The 18680-nt window shown below is 39.4% G+C and overlaps 1 pseudogene; it reads left to right on the top strand.

Annotated features, from left to right (window-relative positions):
• The first annotated feature begins 256 nt into the window (after positions 1–256).
• On the top strand, positions 257–1011 carry LOC122434529 (annotated as a pseudogene).
• Positions 1012–18680: the final 17669 nt, after the last annotated feature.

The following is an 18680-nucleotide window of genomic DNA, read 5'->3' as shown; positions in this document are numbered from 1 at the left end:
TCAAGAGAAGACCTTGACTTCACCTTACAGGACTAGTTAAGGAACATACACTTTCATGTTTTATGTTAAAAATATGGAAAAGAACTACACAACTCTAATGAAAGGAATCAAAGCTCTAAGTAAATGGAGATGTTCCATATGCATGGATAGGAAGAATCAGTATTTTCAAGATGTCACTTCTTTCTAATTAATTTTATATATTCAATTCAGTCCCAATTAAAATCCCAGGAAAGCCCTTTCGGCTCTGAGTGGCACCATGGTGGTTGGCAAGAACCAGCACCTTGTGAAAGAAGGCAAAAAGGGAGCCAAGAAGAAAGTCATTGACCCATTTTCTAAAAAAGATTGGTATGATGTGAAAACATCAGCTATGTTCAATATAAGGAATATTGGGAAAACACTGGGTATGAAAACTCAAGGAACCAAAATCGCATCTGATGGCCTCAAAGGTCATGCTTTTGAAGTGACTCTTGCTGATCTGCAGAATGATGAAGTAGCATTTAGAAAATTCAAGCTAATTACTGAGGATGTTCAGGGCAAAAACTGCCTGACTAATTTTCATGATATGGATCTTACCCGTGACAAAATATGCTCCATGGTCAAAAAATGGCAGACCATGATTGAAGCTCACGTTGATATCAAGACTACCAATGGCTACTCTGTGTGGGTTTTACTAAAAAACGCAACAATCAGATTCGGAAGACCTCTTATGCTCAGCACCAGCAGACAAATGACTTGAAAGAGGTGGTCAATAAACTGATTCCAGATAGTATTGGAAAAGACATAGAACAGGCTTGCCAATCTATTTATCCACTCCATGATGTCTTCGTTAGAAAAGTAAAAATGCTGAAGAAGTCCAAATTTGAATTGGGAAAACTCATGGAGCTACATGGTGAAGGTAGTAGTTCTGGAAAAGCTACTGGGAACAAGACAGGTGTTGAACAAGACAGGTGTTGAACAAGACAAGCTGAATGAGCTGATGGATATGAGCCACCAGTCCAAGAATCTGTTTAAAATGCAGACTTTTAATGGTGACAAATAAAAGATCTTATTTGTGGTAAAAAAAAAAAAAAATCCCAGGAAATTATTTTGTGGACATTGACAAACTGACTCTACAGTTTTTAAGTAAAAGCAATAACCACGGATAGCTAACACAACGCAATCCTCAAGGAGAAGACAAAGTTGGATTGATACTACCCAACTTCAAGACTTACAGTAAAGCCACAGTAATTAAGACAGTGTGGTTTTAGTGAAAGAATAGAAAAATTATCAATGGAATAGAATAGAGAGCCCAGAAATAGACGCAATTAAACAGACCCAATTAACAAAGGAACAAAGACAATATAATGGAGAGAAAATAGTCTTTTCAATGAAAAGTGATAGAACGACTGGACATTGACATGCCAAGAAAAAAAAAAAGAATCTAGACACAGATCTTTCTCAAAAATTAACTCAAAATAGATCACCTACCTAAGCATAAAATGCAGGATTACAAAATTAATAGAATATAACATAGAAAATGTAGATGACCTTGGGTATAACAATGACTTTTTATATACCATTCCAAAGGCATGATCCATGATAGAAATAATTGATAACTTGAACATCATTAAAATTATAAACTTCTGTTCTGCAAAAAATACTGTCAAGAGAATGAGAAGACAATGCACAGACTGGCAGAAGATATTTGCAAAAGATATCTGATAAAGGACTGTAGCTCAAAATATATAAAGAGCTCTTAAAACTTAACAGTAAGAAAGGAACAACCCAATTAAAAAATGGACAAGAGACCTGAAGAGACACCTCATGAAAGAAGATATATACATGATGAATGAATATAGGAAAAGATGCTCAACAACATATATCATCAGGAAACTTCAAATTAAAACCACAATGAGATATTGCTACACAAGTATTGTTGTAGTTGTCCAGTTGCTAAGTCATGTCCTACTCTTTGCCATCCCGTGGACTGCAGCACACGAGGCTCTCTGTCCTCTACTATCTCCCAGAGTTTGCTCAAATTCATGCCCGTTGAGTCAGTGATGCTGTTTAACCATCTCATTCTCTGCTGCCCCCTTCTCCTTTTGCCTTCAATCTTTCCCAGTATCAGGGTCTTTTCCAATGAATCAGCTGTTTGCATCAGGTGGCCAAAGTATTGGAGCTTCAGCTTCAGCATCAGTCCTTCTAATGAATATTCAGGGTTGATTTCCTTTCGGATTGACAGGTTTCATCTCCTTGCAGTCCAAGGGACTCTTAAGAGTCTTTTCCAGCTCCTCAGTTTGAAGGTATTAATTCTTCGGTGCTCAGCCTATTTTATTGTCCAACTCTTACATCCACACATGACCACTGGAAAAACCATAGCTTTGGCTCTATGGACCTTTGTTTGCAAAGTAATGTATCTGCTTTTCAATATGCTGTCTCATAGCTTTTCTTCCAAGGAGCAAGCGTTTTTTTAATTTCATGGCTGCAGTCACCATGTGCAGTGATTTTGGATCCCAAGAAAATAAAATCTGTCACTGCCTCCACATTTTCCCCTTCTATTTGCCATAAAGTGATAGAAACAAATGCCATGTTCTTGGTTTTTTGAATGTTGAGTTTCAAGCCAGCTTTTTCACTCTCCTCTTTCAACCTCATCAGGAAGCTCTAGGTCTGCTTAACTTTCTGCCATTAGAGTGGTATCATTTACATATCTGAGGTTGTTGGTATTTCTCCTGGTAATCTTGATTCTAGCTTGTGTTTCATCCAGCCTGGCATTTTGCATGATGCACTCTGCATATAAGTTAAATAAGCAGGGTGACAGTATACAGCCTTGTCATACTCCTTTCCCAATTTTGAACCAGTCTGTTGTTCCATTTCCAGTTCTAACTTGCTTCTTGACTTGCATACAGGTCTCAGGGGACAGGTAAGGTGGTCTGGTATTCCCATCTCTTTAAGAATTTTCCACAGTTTGTTGTTATCCACACAGTCCAGGTTTAAATATATTCAATTAAGCAGAAGTAGATGTTTTTCTGGAATTCCCTTGCTTTCTCCATGATCCAACAGGTATTGGAAATTTGATCTCTGGCTCCTCTGCCTTTTCTAAACCCAGCTTGTACATCTGAAAGTTCTAGGTTCATGTACTGTTGAAGCTTAGCTTGAATGATTTTGAGCATTACCTTGTCGGTATGTGAAATGAGTACAATTGTCTGGTAGTTTGAACATTCTTTGGTATTGCCCTTCTTTGGGATTTAAATGAAAAGTGATCTTTTCCAGTCCTGTGGCCTCTGCTGAGTTTTCCAATTTGGCTGGCATATTGAGTGCAGCACTTTAACAACATCATCTTTTAGGATTTTAAATAACTCAGCTGGAATTCCATCACATCCACTAGCTTTGTTCATAGTTATGCTTCCTAAGGCCCACTTGATTTCACACTCCAGGATGTCTGGCTCTAGGTGAGTGATCACACCATCATAGTTATCTGGGTCATTAAGGCCTTTTTTGTATGGTTCTTCTGTGTTTTCTTGCCAACTCTTCTTAATCTCTTCTGCTTCTGTTAGGCCCTTACCATTTCTGTCCTTTATTGTGCCCATCCTTGCATGAAATGTTCCCTTGATATTTCTAATTTTCTTGAAGAGATCTCTAGTCTTTCTGATTCTATTGTTTTCTTCAATTCCTTTGCTCTGTTCACTTAAGAAGGATCTCCTTGCTAGTCTCTGGAACTCTGTGTTCAATTGGGCATATCTTTCCCTTTCTCCCTTGCCTTTTGCTTCTCTTCTTTCTTCAGCTATTTGTAAAGCCTCCTCAGACAACCTCTTTGCCTTCTTGCATTTCTTCTTCTTTGGGATGGTTTTGGTCACTGCCTCCTGTACAGTGTCATGAACCTCCATTCCTAATTCTCCAGGCACTCTGTCTACCAGATTGAATCCCTTGAGTCTATTTGTCACCTCCACTGTATAATTACAAGGGATTTCATTTAGGTCATACTTGAGTGGCCCATGGAAAAGAAGTGCAAAAAGGCAAAATTGTTGTCTGAGGAGGCCTTACAAATAGCTGTGAAAAGAAGAGAAGCCAAAAGCAAAGGAGAAAAGGAAAGATATTCCCATTTGAATGCAGAGTTCCAAAGAATAGCAAGGAGAGATAAGAAAGCCTTCCTCGGAGATCAATGCAAAGAAATAGAGGAAAACAATAGAATGGGAAAGACTAGAGATCTCTTCAAGAAAATTAGAGATACCAAGGGAACATTTCATGCAAAAATGGGCTCAATAAAGGACAGAAATGGTATGGACGTAACAGAAGCAGAAGATGTTAAGAAGAGGTGGCAAGAATACACAGAAGAACTGTACAAATAAGATCTTCATGACCCAGATAATCACAATGGTGTGATCACTCACCTGGAGCCAGACATCCTGGAATATGAAGTCAAGTGGGCCTTAGGAAGCATCACTATGAACAAAGCTAATGGATGTCATGGAATTCCAGTTGAGCTATTTCAAATCCTGAAAGATGATGCTGTGAAAGTGCTGCACTCAATATGCCAGCAAATTTGGAAAACTCAACAGTGGCCACAGGACTGGAAAAGGTCAGTTTTCATTCCAATCCCTAAGAAAGGCAATCCCAAAGAATGCTCAAACTACCGCACAATTGCACTCATCTCACATGCTAGTAAAGTAATGTTCAAAATTCTCCAAGCCAGGCTTCAGCAATACGTGAACCGAGAACTTCCAGATGTTCAAGCTGATTTTAGAAAAGGCAGAGGAACCAGAGATCAAATTACCAATATCTGCTTGATCATCGAAAAAGCAAGAGAGTTCCAGAAAAACATCTATTTCTGCTTTATTGACTACACCAAAGCCTTCGACTGTGTGGATCACAATAAACTGTGGAAAACTCTGAAAGAGATGGGAATACCAGACCACCTGACCTGCCTCTTGAGAAACCTATATGCAGGTCAGGAAGCAACAGTTAAGAGCTGGACATGGAACAACAGACTGGTTCCAAATAGGAAAAGGAGTAGGTCAAGTACGTCAAGTATATCGTCACCCTGCTTATTTAACTTATATGCAGAGTACATCATGAGAAACGCTGGGCTGGAAGAAGCACAAGCTGGTTATCAAGATTGCTGGGAGAAATATCAATAACCTCAGATATGCAGATTACACCACCCTTATGGCAGAAAGTGAAGAGGAACTAAAAAGCCTCTTGATGAAAGTGAAAGAGGAGAGTGAAAAAGTTGGCTTAAAACTCAACATTCAGAAAACTAAGATCATGGCATCTGGTCCCATCACCTCATGGGAAATAGATGGCGAGACAGTGGAAACAGTGTCAGACATTATTTTGGGGGGCTCCAAAACCACTGCAGATGGTGATTGCAGCCATGAAATTAAAAGACGCTTACTCTTGGAAGGAAAAGTTATGACCAACCTAGATAGCATATTGAAAAGCAGAGCATTACTTTGCCAACAAAGGTCCATCGGTCAAGGCTATGGTTTTTCCAGTGTCATGTATGGATGTGAGAGTTGGACTGTGAAGAAAGCTGAGTGCCAAAAATTGATGCTTTTGAACTGTGGTGTTGGAGAAGACTCTTGAGAGTCCCTTGGACTGCAAGGAGATCCAACCAGTCCATCCTAAAGGAGATCAGTCCTGGGTGTTCATTGGAAGGACTGATGTTGAAGCTGAAACTCCAATACTTTGGCCACCTGATGAGAAGAGTTGACTCATTGAAAGACCCTGATGCTGGGAGATTGGGGCAGGAGGAGAAGGGGGCAACAGAGGATGAGATGGCTGGATGGCATCACCGACTCGATGGACATGAGTTTGAGTAAACTCCGGGAGTTTGTGATGGACAGGGAGGCCTGGCATGCTGCGATTCATGGGGTCGCAAAGAGTCGGACACAACTGACTGACTGAACTGAACTGAACTGAGTGGTCTAGTGCTTTCCCCTACTTTCTTCAATTTAAGTCTGAATTTTGCATTAAGCAACTGATGATCTGAGCCACAGTCAGCTCAGGTCTTGTTTTTGCTGACTGTTTAGAGCTTCTCCTTCTTTGGCTGCAAAGAACATAATCAATCTGATTATGTTTTGGTGTTGACCATCTGGTGATGTCCATGTGTAGAGTCATTTTTTGTGTTGTTGGAAAATGGTGTTTGCTATGGCCAGCATGTTCTTTTGACAAAACTCTGTTAGCCTTTGCCCCACTTCATTTTGTATTCCAAGGTCAAAGTTGCCTGTTTCTTCTGGTATCTTTTTTAAAAAATTAATTTATTTTTAATTGAAGCATAATTGCTTTACAGAATTTTGTTGTTCTGTCAAAACCTCAACATTACTCAGCCATAGGTATACATATATCCCCTCCCTTTTGAACCTCCCTCCCATCTCCTTCCCCATCCCACCCCTCTAGGTTGATAAAGAGCCCCTGTTTGAGTTTCCTGAGCCAGACAGCAAATTCCCATTGGCTATCTGTTTTATTTATGATTAATGTAAGTTTCCATGTTACTCTTTTCATACATCTCACCCTCTTCTCCCCTCTCCCCATGTCGATAAGTCTGTTCTGTGTGTCTGTTTCTCCATTGTTGCCCTGCAAATAAATTCCCATTGGCTATCTGTTTTATTTATGATTAATGTAAGTTTCCATGTTACTCTTTTCATACATCTCACCCTCTTCTCCCCTCTCCCCATGTCCATAAGTCTGTTCTGTGTGTCTGTTTCTCCATTGTTGCCCTGCAAATAAATTCTTTGGTACCATCTTTCTTGATTCCATATATATGCATTAGTATATGATATTTATCTTTCTCTTTCTGACTTACTTCAGTCTGTAATAGGCTCTAGGTTCATCCACCTCATTAGAACTGACCCAAACATGTTCCTTTTTATGGCTGAGTAATATTCCATTGTGTATATGTACCACAGCTTCTTTATCCATGCATCTGTCAATGGACATCTAGGTTGCTTCCATGTTCTAGCTACTGTAAATAGCGCTGCAATGAACACTGGGGTACATGTGTCTTTTTTCATTTTAGCTTCTGCGGGGTATTATGCCTAGGACTGGGATTGCTGAGTCATATGGTGATTTTATTCCTAGTTTTTTAAGGAATCTCCATACCTTCTTCCATAGTGGCTGTATCAGTTTACATTCCCACCAACAGTGCAAGAGAGTTCCCTTTACTCCACACTCTCTTCAGCATTTACTGTCTGTAGAATTTTTGAGGTTTGTCTTTTCACCTTGCTTATAGTTTTCTTTGCTATGCATAAGACTTTAAGTTTAATCAGGTCCCACTTGTTTACTTCTGTTTTTATTTCCATTACTCTAGCAGGTGGTTCATAGAGGATCTTGCTTTGATGTATTTCATCAAGTGTTCTGCCCATGTTCTCCTTGAAGAGTTTAGTTTCTGGTCTTACATCTAGGTCTTTAATCCATTCTGAGTTATCTTTGTGTATGGTGTTAAGAAGTGTTCTAATTTCATTCTTTTACATGTAGCTGTCCAGTTTTCCCAGCACCACTTATCATTGTGGGAGACCTGGGTTCAATCCCTGGGTTGGGAAGATCCCCTGGAGAAGGGAATGGCTACCCACTCCAATATTCTGGCCTGGAGAATTCCATGGACTATATAGTCCATGGGGTCACAAAGAGTCAGACATGACTGAGCAACTTTCACTTTCTCCTATAATGATGAAGACACTTCTTGGGGGGTGTTAGTTCTAGAAGGTGTTGTAGGTCTTCATGGAACTGGTCAACTTCAGCTTCTTTGGCATCAATGGTTGGGGCATAGACTTGGATTACTATGATGTTGAATGGTTTGCCTTGGAAACCAGTTGAGATCATTCTGTCATTTTTGAGATTGCACCAAAGTACTGCATTTCAGACTCTTATGTTGACTCTGAGGGCTATTCCATTTCTTCTAAGGGATTCTGGCCCACAGTAGTAGATATAGTAGTCATCTGAATTAAATTCACCCATTCCTGTATATTCCTAAGACGTCAATGTCCAATCATGCTATAACCTTCTTGACCACATCCAATTTACCTTGATTCATGGATCTAATATTTCAGGATCCTATGCAGTATGGTTCTTTACAGTGTCGGATTTTACCTTCACCACCAGACATATCCACAGGTGAGCATCATTTTTGCTTTGTCCCAGATGCTTCATTCATTCTGGAGCTATTTGTAACTGCCCTCTGCTTTTCTGCAGTAAGATATTGAACACCTACTGACCTGGGGGGCTCATCTTCCAGTGTCATATCTTTTTGCCTTTTTTGTACTGTTCATGGGATTCTTGAGGCAAACCATGGAGTGGTTTGCCATTTCCTCCTCGAGTGGACCACATTTTGTCAGAACTGTTCCCTATGTCCTGTCCATCTTGGGTGGTCCCGCATGGAATAGCTCATGGCTTCATTAAGTTATGCAAGCCCCTTTGCCACGACAAGGCTGTGATCCATGAAGGGAACACAAGTGTTAGAATAGCCAAAATTCAGAGCCCTGAGAATGCCAAAAGTTGATGAGGATGTGGAGTAATAGGAACTCTCATTCATTGCTGGTGGGAAAACTACATGGTACAACTACTTTGTAAGACTGTTTGGCAGTTTCTTACAAAACTAAACATACTCTAATATTATCCAGGAATCATACTCCTTAGTATTTTCCAAAAGAATTGTCAACTGATGACCATGCAAAAACCTGTACCTGAGTATGTATAGCAGTTCTATTCATAATTGTCCAAACCTGCAGTCAAATGATGTCCTTCAGTAAGTGACTGAATAAACAAACTGTGGTACTTTCATACAGTAGAATATTATTCAGAGCTAAAAAGAAATGACCTGTCCAGCCATGAAAAGAGATGGTGGAATCTTACTGGAAGTGCATATTACTAAGTGAGAGAAGCCAATCTGAAAAGACTCTGTATGCTCTAAAAAGTAATCTATTAAAAATATTTAGCATAATTTTTGATTCTTATTTCAACTGACTTTTTAGACTGCTTACAATTAATAAGAGGTCTTCTATATTTGCATTAAAAAAGACTGAGAATAAATACAGATGCCCCTTGAATAACATGGGTATTAGTGGGACTGACCCCCCATGCAGTTGAAATTCTGTTTTTAACTGTACAGTTCACCCTCCATACCTGTATATGCACATCTGCAAATTCAACCAACTGTGGATTATTTGTTCTATACACATTTGTTGAAAAAAAATCCACATATAAGTTACCCATGCAGTTCAATTCATTTTCAAGGTTTCAACTGTATGTCAATATTTTAAAATCCCTCATCCCTGGGTGGTATATCACAGATGGATTTTTTTAAATTTTCTTTACATTTTTTTCATTTTTCATATTCTCTTATAATAAATGTTTACAATTTAAAGGTTATCTTTAAAATATCAAAGATAATGTGGAAGAGTAAAAATAGCTTGGACTGCAGGGTAATTTCTTAGTATTTACCTCAAGAATCCTTCTAGCATTCTGACAGTTGTAACATTTAAAAACTATATTTGAAATTAATATCCTATCCTGGTGTGACTACTTTGATATTGCAGCACGTTTTTTGTTTGCTGCTTTGTCCTTTTGCCATGAGCAGATAAGTGCCTGAAGTTCCTTTCCATTGCTCACATGATGTGTTATGGATTCTAGAAAATTTTATGTCTTCTTGGAAGTATGGCAAAAATTGCCTGCTTGTTATAACTATCAGTTTGTTGGGAGATATTCATAATGTTGGGTTTATGCACTGTCTGTAAATCCACTCCTTCCTCTTTTGCCTGAAGATATACTTGGAAATAGAGTGTTTCATCATTTAAGTAATTTTCCACAAAATATCAGAAATAAATTAGAGGAGAGAGGAGTACACTCAAGTGAAATATATTGACTATAATTGTGTATGTGTACTACAGAAACTGAACTTGAGAGAGAAAAGGGCATATTTTCCACAAGATACTCCAAGGGGAAAAGAAAATGCCATATTTTAGTAGAGAGAGAAATTTAGGAATGAAGTGTTCAAAAGCTGAAACAACCAGTGGATACAACCTTTAAGAACAAACTTGTTTCTAACAAAACACCAGTCAGTGACAGAGCCAGGATATGGACATCCTCAAGTTGTCTTGCTCTCAGTTGGCCTGCCGGAGTCAGTCACCTTTGGCTACCATTGTGCAGTCCAGGCTTCTAGTATTATGATCCCAATGGGGAGGAGGGGCATGGGTATTCTTATGCTGAAGGCAATCTTTGGTGCCCCCATATCAGTTTATTTCTACTCCTGAGTACTTATCATGTGTCAATATGTGCACTTAATTCTGGAATGTACAGTCTAGAAGGGAAGACTCTTCTGCATAAAACCTGTCAAGCCCAGGCAAATGGTAGTTGTCAGTAGAAAGGCAAAGTACTGCCAGTATGTGTGGATAAAGAGAGAAAACAGTTTGGAGAATGGAGAGGAAGGTAGTGGCTTCTCAGCTGATACTTGCAGGACCATGTGCACTCAGGGTCTAGTGGGAAGCTCGCTTTGTTTGGCATTTGGAATGCAAAAGTAGGAAGTCAAGAAACACCTGGAGTAACAGGCAAATTTGGCCTTGGAGTACAGAATGAAGCAGGGCAAAGGCTAATAGAGTTCTGCCAAGAGAATGCACTGGTCATAGCAAACACGCTCTTCCAACAACACACGAGAAGACTCTACACATGGACATCACCAGATGGTTGACATTGAAATCAGATTGATTATATTCTTTGCAGCAAAAGATGGAGAAGCTCTATACAGTCAGCAAAAACAAGATGGGGAGCTGACTGTGGCTCAGATCATGAACTCCTTATTGTCAAATTCAGACTGAAATTGAAGAAAGTGGAGAAAACCACTAGACCATTCAGGTATGACCTAAATCAAATCCCTTATGACTAAACAGTGGGAGTGAGAAATAGATTTAAGGGACTAGATCTGATAGACAGAGGGCCTGATGAACTATGGACAGAGGTTTGTGACATTGTACAGGAGACAGAAATCAAGACCATCCCCAAGGAAAAAAAAAATGCAAAAAAGAAAAATGGCTGTCTGAGGAGGTCTTACAAACAGCTGAGAAAAGAAGAGAAGTGAAAAGCAAAGGAGAAAAGGAAAGATATACCCATTTGAATGCAGAGTTCCAAAGAATAGCAAGGAGAGATAAGAAAGTCTTCCTCAGTGATCAGTGCAAACAAATAGAGGAAAACAATAGAATGGGAAAGACTAGAGATCTCTTCAAGAAAATTAGAGATACCAAGGGAACATTTCATGCAAAAATGGGCTCAATAAAGGACAGAAATGGTATGGACCTAACAGAAGCAGAAGATATTAAGAAGAGGTAGCAAGAATACACAGAAGAACTGTACAAAAAAGATCTGCACGACCCAGATAATCACGGTGGTGTGATCACTCACCTAGAGCCAGACATCCTGGAATGAGAAGTCAAGTGGGCCTTAGGAAGCATCACTATGAACAAAGCTAGTGGAGGTGATGGAATTCCAGTTGAGCTATTTCAAATCCAAAAGATGATGCTGTGAAAGTGCTGCACTCAATATGCCAGCAAATTTGGAAAACTCAGCAGTGGCCACAGGACTGGAAAAGGTCAGTTTTCATTCCAGTCCCAAAGAAAGGCAATGCCAAAGAATGCTCAAACTACCGCACAATTGTACTCATCTCACACACTAGTAAAGTAATGCTTAAAATTCTTCAAGCCAGGCTTCAGCAATACATGAACTGTGAACTTCCAGATGTTCAAGCTGGTTTTAGAAAAGGCAGAGGAACCAGAGATCAAATTGCCAACATCTGAAGGATCATCAGAAACGCAAGAGAGTTCCAGAAAAACATCTATTTCTGCTTTATTGACTATGCCAAAGCCTTTGACTGTGTGGATCACAATAAAGTGTGGAAAATTCTGAAAGAGATGGGAATACCAGACCACCTGACCTGCCTCTTGAGAAACCTATATGCAGGTCAGGAAGCAACAGTTAAGAGCTGGACATGGAACAACAGACTGGTTCCAAATAGGAAAAGGGGTATGTCAACGCTGTATACTGTCACCCTGCTTATTTAACTTATATGCAGAGTACATCATGAGAAACGCTGGGCTGGAGGAAGCACAAGCTGGTTATCAAGATTGCTGGGAGAAATATCAATAACCTCAGATATGCAGATTACACCACCCTATGGCAGAAAGTGAAGAACTAAAGAGCCTCAATGAAAGTGAAAGAGGAGAGTGAAAAAGTTGGCTTAAAGCTCAACATTCAGCAAACTAAGGTATGGCATCCAGTCCCATCACTTCATGGCAAATAGATGGGGAAACAGTGGAAACAGCGGCTGACTTTATTTTGGGGGGCTCCAAAATCACTGCAGATGGTGATTGCAGCCATGAAATTAAAAGATGCTTACTCCTTGGAAGGAAAGTTATGACCAGCCTAGACAGCATATTAAAAAGCAGAGACATTACTTTGCCAACAAAGGTTCGTCTAGTCAAGGCTATGGTTTTTCCAGTGGTCCTGTATGGATGTGAGAATTGGACTATAAAGAAAACTTAGCGCAGAAGAATTGATGCTTTTGAACTGTGGTGTTGGAGAAGACTCTTGAGAGTCCCTTGGATAGCAAGGAGATCCAACCAGTCCATCCTAAAGGAGATCAGTCCTGGGTGTTCATTGGAAGGACTGATGCTGAAGCTGAAACTCCAATACTTTGGCCATCTGATGAGAAGAGCTGACTCATTGGAAAAGACCCTGATGCTGGGAAAGATTGAGGGCAGGAGGAGAAGTGGACAACAGAGGATGAGATGGTTGGATGGCATCACTGACTCAATGGACATGGGTCTGGGTGGACTCTGGGAGTTGGTGATGGACAGGGAGGCCTGCCGTGTTGCGGTTCATGGGGTCGCAAAGAGTCAGACAGGACTGAGTGACTGAACTGAACTGATGTCTTCCTGAGGCTTATCATACCAGACCAAGACGATTGATTTTTGAATTTGGTTAGAGCTGAGAAGAACCACTTTAGAAAGAGTGCTCTGCTCTTAATTGTAGAAAGTGGGAAAGGGCTCGACTGGGAAATCACCTTTTCCTGTTAACCCTCCAACCCTATCATACCCTGCACCCTAATATGCCTCCATTGGCTTACTCTCCAAATGAGTAGAAAAGTTATAACACTTAACTCTTTTCTATCTAGCATCCAATCTTTGATAAGAGGCTCACATTAGGACATTCTTCAGATTCTTACTTACCTGGATCTTCCTATGGATACAAGAAGAAAAATACAACCATGTCATGTTAAAAAAATATTAAATATCAGTTTCTTGTTTCAGCCTTTACCTTCCCTATGTATAAATATATTAAGAAAGTATAAAGAATTATTGAAAGTGTAGTATGGATACATGGGTTTTCTGACTATGGAGTTTCTACAGCTTTTTTGCTTGTATTTGGATAATTTTTTGGCATCTGTAATTAGCTCTTATAATTACATCTAATGGAGATGAACAAAGGTCGGACAACCCAAAGAGACAGATAATTACACACCTCTGTTATTCTGAGTTCAAGTATCTTTCTTGACACATCCCTTCCTCATATCAGAAGAATTACCCGAGGATAGGAAAAGCCAAGATAAAAATTTACCTTCTTCCACTTAGGAGGAATAAGGAACTGACCTCTGTAGCCTCCATTTACATTTATAAAATGTTAGGAAAATCTGTCATTGTTTTGGAGACTATGTCTCTGAAGTTTACATTGTCTGGTTTATTGTCTTAGTGTCTCTTCCCTCTCAGGAGCATCGTTGGAAGGATCTTCTTGGAAGCAAATAGCTTCTTCCTCTCAATCAAATGAAGTTGTTCTAGTAGAGTATCCAGGTGTCCTTGGTTACAAAGATAGGCATACTATACAGAATGGAAACAGCAGAGTGGGCAGCCGGGTGGTAGTTGAGGTCTCAGTTCCAACTGTTTTGAGGACAGACTCACCCTTTGGTTTGGTTATGTGAAACATTAACATTCCATTTTCGTGTAAGATTAGAGTTGTTTCTATTACTTAAGGGAAGAGTCTCAAAGAAAACACTCTTTATCTGTTCACTCTTTTCCATTCCTACCACAACTACTCTAGTTAATATTCTTATGACCTCTTACATCAACTGTTAAAATAGCTTCCTGGCAAGCCTCCCTTTGTTCATGGAGGAAGTGAATATTTAATTGTATTTCATTTTATTGCAGGTCCCAGGTACCACAGGTCCCTAACAGGAAGGTGATGCTGGAATCTTGGCCCAGATTGGGGGCAATGATGGTGACAGCTAAAGCAGTAATAGTGATGGCATCATCAGTGGATCAGGGGGAGAGGTCGTACTTCACATGGAGTAAGTGCTGGGACCCAAGGTGGGACCTTGTCTTTCTCTTCTGTCCCCAGAACCTGTCCCTGTAGTGTTTGTACAAACTAACTCTTTGGCCTGAATGCCAGGACAAATGCAGCCTATGCTCAAGCAGTTAATTGGTTAGTAAATTATTATAAACATAAAAACATATTCTCGGACATTGTACTAACCATTTCAGGGAGTTATTAGAATTCTTCAAGGAGTTTAGATTTTCTGATTTTGAAAACTGCTGCAGCATTGCAAAGCAAATATCCATAGGCTTAGAAGGAAAAGTCAGAGTTATAGATCATTACATTTCACAGAAAATAAAATTATTTTCAGATGAAGTCTTGGATCTTAGCGTTTCTGCTTTTCTAATTGAACGTGGTAATATAATGTTCTATGAGGAGAGTCCCAGAAGTGTATTGCTTCTAGAAGGAAGATACCAGATAATGAAAGATACAAAAAAAAAAAAAGCAAAACACCAACAACCGAGCCTAACTTATAATTCACCATTTATAAATCTTTTTTAATCTACAAAAAAGAGAGGTATAGACCAGCACTGAACAATAACATTACTTTTGTGATAATGATGATGGAAATGCTCTCTATCCGTGCTTTCCAGCTCAATAGCTACCAGCTACATGTTGTTGTTCAATTGTTAAATCATGTCCAACTCTTTGCTATAGCATGGACCATAGCACACCAGGCTTCCCTGTCCTTCACCATCTCCTGGGGTTTGCTCAAACTCATGTCCTTTGAGTTGGTGATGCCATCCAACCATCTCATCCTCTGTCACCCTGAATATCTGAAGTGTGGCTATTATGACAAAGATGTAAATACTTAATTTTAGTTAATTTACCTCTAACTACAGCTGTTTAGTAGACAGCTAAGTTTAGTGTTTAGTAGACACTATGATATATGGGAATCTCCTGAAAGAAATAAGTATGTTATTTTGGACTAGTAGGACTTCAGTTTCCCAGGTAGCACTAAGGGTAAAGAATCTACCTGCCAATGCAGGAGACATAGAGACTGGGTTTGATCCCTGAGTTGGGAAGATTCCCTGGAGGAGGGCATGGCAACCCGCTCCAGTATTCTTGCCTGGAGAATCCCATGGACAGAGGAGCCTGGTGGGCTACAGTCCATAGGATCACACAGAGTCAGACACAACTGAAGTGACTTAGCATGTATAAGACCTGAGCAAAACATGTTGGCTGTTTTCAACTGAAGGCCATCTGAAGGATGGCCATGTGGTTGTATAGAAACGTTTATTGTGATTCCACAAAGCAGAATCAGAACTAATGAACAATCAGTTACACAGGGACCAATTATGGACTTTATGTAAGGAACTTTGTAACAAGTAGTACATCTAAAACTTCAATGGGTGACTAGACTAAATGTCCTTCAGGGTCTTTTTTCTGTACTGTGAATCTGTGATTGTATGATTTAAATGTTGGTAATGGTATACTGTGGGCTTCCCTGGTGGCTCAGTGGTTAAAGCGTCTGCCTGCAATGTGGGAGACCTGGGTTCGATCCCTGGGTTGGGACAATACCCTGAAGAAGGAAATGGCAACCCACTCCAGTATTCTTGCCTGGAGAATCCCTGGTGGGCTATAGTCCACGGGGTCGCAAAGAGTAGGACATGACTGAGTGACTTCACTTCTTCAACTTCAATGGTATACTATAGGGAGAATTTCTTTCCAGCTAAATAGCCATGTAATACAAAGGTCATTTAAGACACCCAGGCGAGGTGGCCTTGTCTATTTTCTTATTAAATCCTGGGTGAAGTATATTCTGTCAATCTCTGAGATTAATTGTTCTATTTTCTACTCAATATTTTTGAGAAAATTCTGTTACTAAAGTAATTTGTGGAAAAAAGAAAACTAACTTTTCAAGACCTTTTTCTTGAGGTTATCAACATATAAGTTTCATGATTCCTTCATTTTCCAGTTTTTATAGGTTTCTAAGATTATGTCTCTAAAATATTGACAGGTAAACATTGAGAACAGTGCAGTTCCTAGGTTAGATAATGGTTGATGCTAATTACTTCAGGTAAGAGTATAATCTGACTAGATGGAAGCAGTTACCTTAATTTCTGTGTTTACATTTGTGCAATCATGTCTTTTGTGTGATACTCAACCTAGGAAAAATTATGAAGTTAAAATAATTATGTATTTTATTTAAAAATTCAAATGCAATGGCAAATCAAATGATTCAAAAACAAATATTTACAGTGCACACTCTGATTGAAGCAATATACAGACACTGTGGATTCAGTGAGAGACATGGCATAGTCTACGGAGATAGACAAACTGTTAATCACATCTTGGAAATTAACTTGATGAGACAAGGAGCGTATAAGGGGTATGGGAACACAGAGAAGAACATTTAATCTAGCCTGGACTTGGGAAGGTGTGGAATGAGGACAAAATACATTATTGATTCTGTATCAATTTAGATATTATCTTTTTCATTTAATCTGTCAACATTGTATACTTTTCCTGGGCTTAACTGCCCTCAGATTCACCCCTCACTTGTCCTCCTCTCTGCCTTATAATATGTATGGGTTGAATCCTACCGTCTGCAATTCTTAGGCTGGCTAACATTTTGCTTCCATCTGAGTTCTGCCAACAGGCAAACCAGCAGGATATTAAACCCAGGAGAAAGAAACAGCCAGTTTTTCTCCTTCCTCTGCATCAAGTGGCTTCCCTTTAACAGCTACACATTTTCCACGGTTCCAGCCCTATCAGATTGATCCACCATGGCTCCAGATCCTATTGAACCTAACACTTCTTTATGTTGCTAATTATTGGATTCTCCAACTGTCCCCTGTTTAGCTTCTCTGTCATTTTTGTCACTAATTTTCTGCTTTAAGTATTTATCATGATTTCTATTTTCCTGGACAATCTCTGACTATTACATGTGTGGCCAATAATAGTGACAGATTTTCTAGTATTAAACCATCACATTCCTGGGATAAACCCAATTCTGTCACCAGCAATTAAATAGGCTTAAGTTTCTTCTATAGTTAATAAGGGCTTCCTTGAGAGCTCAGTTGGTAAAGAATACGCCTGCAATGCAGGAGATCCCAGTTTGATTCCTGGGTTGGGAAGATCCCCTGGAGAAGGGATAAACTACCCACTTTAGTATTCTTGGGCTTCCCTTGTGGCTCAGCTGGTAAAGAATCTGCCCGCAATGTGGGAGATCTGGGTTTGATCCCTGGGTTGGGAAGATCCCCTGGAGAAGGGAAAGGCTACCCACTTTAATAATTAATAAAAGAAAAAACATAAATACCCCTGGATCCTGAAACCTTCTCTATATAACACTATATATCTCTCATATTCTCCATCTTTTAATCAAAAATATTTTTTGCACTTCTAGTTTTTATATATATTTTGAAAAATTCTAATAATGTAAGTAATCAGATGATATAGTTAACTTTAACTGTGTGGTGCAACCCAGGTGCTACTCAGAGGGAAATATATAGCCTTAAATAGATGTATTTAAAAAATAAGAAATGTCTGAAACATCCAAGCCATTCAAGAAGCTAGGGAATAAATAGCATGTTAAACCTAAGGAAGTATAAAGTAGGAAATAAAGAAAGTAAATGCAGAAACAAGGAAATGGACAACAGTAGAGCCAAGTAACAAAAGCCCATTCTTTGAAAATCTTATAAAACAGACAAAATTTTAAAACATGATTACTGAATATAGCTGAGCACAGAAGAATTGATGCCTTTGAACTGTGGTGTTGGAGAAGACTCTTGAGAGTCCCTTGGACTGCAAGGAGATCCAACCAGTCCATCCTAAAGGAGATCAGTCCTGGGTGTTCATTGGAAGGACTGATGCTGAAGCTGAAACTCCAATACTTTGGCCACCTGATGCGGAGGGCTGACTCATTGGAAAAGACCCTGATGCTGGGAAAGATTGAGGGCAGGAGGAGAAGTGGACGACAGAGGATGAGATGGTTGGATGGCATCACCGACACAATGGACATGCGTTTGGGTGGACTCTGGGAGTTGGTGATGGACAGGGAGGCCTGGCGTACTGTGGTTCATGGGGTTGCAAAGAGTCGGACATGACTGAGCAACTGACCTGAATTGAACTGAATATAAAATCAGAAATAAACAATGTAATTTAAATAAAATTATACAAAATATTGATGCAGAAGAGATTTAAATGTTATAAGAGAACACAGCAAACATTACACCTTTCCCTCAGGATAAACAAATGATGGACAAAGAATAATTTCTACCTACAGTATAGGGGTATTTCAGCTAATAAATTAAAATAGAATGAGAGAATAAGAAATTATCACTCTTCAAGCCCTAAGGGATTAATGGAAAATTGTCATCAGTGACTGCCAGCATCAGCACAAAGAGAGATAA

The sequence above is a fragment of the Cervus canadensis genome, chromosome X, assembly GCF_019320065.1.
Source record: "Cervus canadensis isolate Bull #8, Minnesota chromosome X, ASM1932006v1, whole genome shotgun sequence".
In the NCBI taxonomy this organism is placed as follows: Eukaryota; Metazoa; Chordata; class Mammalia; order Artiodactyla; family Cervidae; genus Cervus; species Cervus canadensis.
The sequence above is the reverse complement of the archived record's forward strand: the minus strand, read 5'-3'. Positions and strand labels throughout refer to the sequence as shown.